This window comes from Lutra lutra, chromosome 11 (genome assembly GCF_902655055.1).
Source record: "Lutra lutra chromosome 11, mLutLut1.2, whole genome shotgun sequence".
NCBI classification, from domain to species: Eukaryota; Metazoa; Chordata; class Mammalia; order Carnivora; family Mustelidae; genus Lutra; species Lutra lutra.
The window spans coordinates 33912156-33916015 of record NC_062288.1 but is presented as its reverse complement, the minus strand read 5'-3'; the positions used below and the strand labels follow the sequence as shown (position 1 = coordinate 33916015).

The following is a 3860-nucleotide window of genomic DNA, read 5'->3' as shown; positions in this document are numbered from 1 at the left end:
TGCATTGGACACCTTCCCATGTTCTTCCCTTCCATCTCTTAGCTATAGTATTTCCTGATTTAGCTCTGATCCCACATGTGACAATCATGCTCTAAATATTTGCTGGAGATCCACTTTTGCTTCCTCTGCCCATTGTCATCCGTCTTAAGACTGAGGATGCCCAGTTCTGCTGTTACTTATTACAGCCAAAGCTGCAAGAATTTTCTTCCATCATTCCCCAGAGGGAAAATACCACACTATTAATCTTGAGACCATGTTAGGTATTTTGGTTGCCTGCATCAAGCTCCTGACAGTTGACACGTTGTTGATTTAAATTTTCTTTTTTATGATTTAGGTGCTGCTACCCATCCGCCCCTGTATGATCTATTGTGGTGATGATGTTTTTCTATAGATGCAAGGCTGTCTGTTTAACCTGTTATGCCTGTTACGTTTATCTTGTTACATTTGGCTCAATGTTGCAAGCTATTCTGCTCTTTCTGAATTCCCAATGTGAACCAGTGTCCTTGGTATCCTTCCATTTTGTGTCACCTGAAAATTTGGACATACATTCCTTGTCTTTATCCAATTTATTGTTCAATCAGTTGAGCAACACAGGGAGCCCTGACCGTGGCACCAGCTCAGCTTCAGTGGTCTCGTTTCCTGGGAAGCTAGATCAGCTGACTTATAGCAGGTGAAAACAGCTGAGGGATGAAATGTAGATGAGGCTAGGTTCCTCTCCTTGGCTGGTGATTGGTTCTGCATTTACCACACTGAAGCTCTCAAACACTCTCTTCCACTTCTCTTTAAAACTCTTTGAATTGGGTTGGGTTAAAGCCTCTGCCTTCAGCTCAGGTCATGATTCCAGGGTCCTGGGACCCAAGCCCTGCATGGGGCTCTCTGCTCAGCGGGGAGCCTGCTTCCTCCTCTCTCTCTCTGCCTGCCTCTCTGCATACTTGTAATCTGTCAAATAAATAAATAAAATCTTAAAAAAAAAAACCCAACTCTTAGAATTAAGATTTTCTTGTTAATAAATCTCCTATGGGAAGTGGGACAAATCAACAATCCTTGATCTTTTAATGATAGCTATCCTCAGTGATACAAGGTGACTTATCTAAGTTGTCTCTAAGTGACATACTCGTTTACTTACTCTCAGTGATACAATTGTGTTCCAAGTGACCTCTGCCATTGAACAAGGGGAAACTATCTACAGACTTAATGTCTCATAGTCTTCTTTTCTGGAAGACCTGAATTTTCTCGATCAGTTGGGTATACTTAGTTTACTGTTAGTTCTCTCTTATTCACTTAAACTTTGGCAATATGTGGGGCTTTGGACAGAACATGGCACAGAATCCCCACATTTAATTCTCAAAATGTCCACTTACTAGAATTGGCCAAGGGCCAGTATTTGTAAGTGAGCAAGTGGGGTCCATGCCAGTGGCTCTAAGCTGACAATAGTATGGTAGAATGTTGTCCAATTAAGCCATGACTGTTGTTCCCTGAGATGATGCAAATTGTCGGACTCTACTCCCTACTCATCTCTCTGGAGTAGATAAATCCCCTAACCTGACCTTTCCTGGGTCAGCTTGGAAAGCCTTATTAGACCTTTCTTAGAAGATGCTATAAGATCTGTAGGTATCGAAAGGGAAACGAGGCCGGAGCTGCGGGCGCTTTTTCTGCCCGCGGTGTCTCAGATTCATTCTTAAGGAACTGAGAACTTAATCTTCCAAAATGTCAAAAAGACCATCTTATGCCCCACCTCCCACCCCAGCTCCTGCAACACAAATGCCCAGCACACCAGGGTTTGTGGGATACAATCCATACAGTCATCTCGCCTACAACAACTACAGGCTGGGAGGGAACCCGGGCACCAACAGCCGGGTCACGGCATCCTCTGGTATTACGATTCCAAACCCCCCAAAGCCACCAGATAAGCCACTGATGCCCTACATGAGGTACAGCAGAAAGGTCTGACCAAGTAAAAGCTTCCAACCCTGACCTAAAGTTGTGGGAGATTGGCAAGATTATTGGTGGCATGTGGCGAGATCTCACTGATGAAGAAAAACAAGAATATTTAAACGAATTCGAAGCAGAAAAGATAGAGTACAATGAATCTATGAAGGCCTATCATAATTCCCCCGCATACCTTGCTTACATAAATGCAAAAAGTCGTGCAGAGGCTGCTTTATTTTTTTTTTTTTTTTTAAGATTTTATTTATTTGACAGAGAGAGATCACAAGCAGACGGAGAGGCAGGCAGAGAGAGAGAGAGGGAAGCAGGCTTCCTGCTGAGCAGAGAGCCCGATGTGGGACTCAATCCCAGGACCCTGAGATCATGACCTGAGCCGGAGGCAGCGGCTTAACCCACTGAGCCACCCAGGCGCCCCCAGAAGCTGCTTTAGAGGAAGAAAGTCGACAGAGACAGTCTCGCATGGAGAAAGGAGAGCCGTACATGAGCATCCAGCCTGCTGAAGATCCAGACGATTATGATGATGGCTTTTCAATGAAGCATACAGCCACCGCCCGTTTCCAGAGAAACCACCGCCTCATCAGTGAAATCCTCAGTGAGAGTGTGGTGCCAGATGTTCGGTCAGTTGTCACAACAGCTAGAATGCAGGTCCTCAAACGACAGGTCCAATCCTTAATGGTTCATCAGCGAAAACTAGAAGCTGAACTTCTTCAAATAGAAGAGCGACACCAGGAAAAGAAGAGGAAATTCCTGGAAAGCACAGATTCATTTAACAATGAACTTAAAATGTTGTGCGGTTTAAAAGTAGAAGTGGATATGGAAAAAATTGCTGCTGAAATTGCACAGGCAGAGGAGCAGGCTCGAAAAAGGCAGGAGGAAAGAGAGAAAGAGGCAGCAGAGCAAGCTGAACGCAGTCAGAGCAGCATGGTTCCTGAGGAAGAGCAAGCTGCGAGTAAGACCAAAGAGAAGAAGGACGACGAGAGCATCCCGATGGAGACAGAGGAGACACACCTTGAAGAAGCGACGGAAAGCCAACAGAATGGTGAAGAAGGCACATCTACTCCTGAGGACAAGGAGAGCGGGCAGGAGGGGGTGGACAGTATGGCTGAGGAAGGGACCAGTGATAGTAACACTGGCTCGGAGAGCAACAGTGCCACGGTGGAGGAGCTGCCAACAGACCCCGCCCCAGAAGACGAGAAGAAAGAATAAATGTTGCCTAGTTTTATGTGTTCTAAATACTTTTTTAAATGAAAAAAAAAATGTTTTTTGAGTTAAAAAAAAAAAAAAAGATCTGTAGGTATCTAGGGAAGTAGTTCTCCTTAACACAGTATGCTTTTCAACGGCCTCATACTATATGCTCTTTGAGAGGAGCTGAGGCACAGCCTGAAATTCTGTTTTCAAACAGCTCCTTTCTCTCCTTTCTTGATTGTGCAGCTCAGGCATGTGAACTATTTATTGATTGTATATTCCAATCAGGACACTGTTGCCATGGATGGGTTATTTTTGCATATCTGAGAGATTCCTGTGGGTTGAAATCAATTTCAGAGGCTCTTACTCCCCACTGGACAGAGTTCCCTTGGTCTCAAAATAAGTCACCCATCTGGTGCTCCAGTTTCAGGAATGCAATCCCACCTAGTGGTGGGTAATCCTTTAGGAATAGTAACTGTGTAACATCGTAGAATATCCTCTTCAACTGGGCTCTTATGATTACTTATATTATTCTGTTCTCTTTGCATATGTTTGGCTTTATATCTCTCAGTTCCTTACATAGAGAATTATGCAAGGATGTTTAAGAATTGTTTGTTTAGGGGCGCCTGGGTGGCTCAGTGCGTTAAGCTGCTGCCTTCGGCTCAGGTCATGATCTCAGAGTCCTGGGATCGAGCCCTGCATTGGGCTCTCTGCTCAGCAGGGAGCCT

At 44.7% G+C, this 3860-nt stretch overlaps 1 pseudogene; it reads left to right on the top strand.

The window, feature by feature from the left end:
• Positions 1-1623: 1623 nt before the first annotated feature.
• LOC125081420 (SWI/SNF-related matrix-associated actin-dependent regulator of chromatin subfamily E member 1-like) lies at positions 1624-3180 on the top strand (annotated as a pseudogene).
• Positions 3181-3860: the final 680 nt, after the last annotated feature.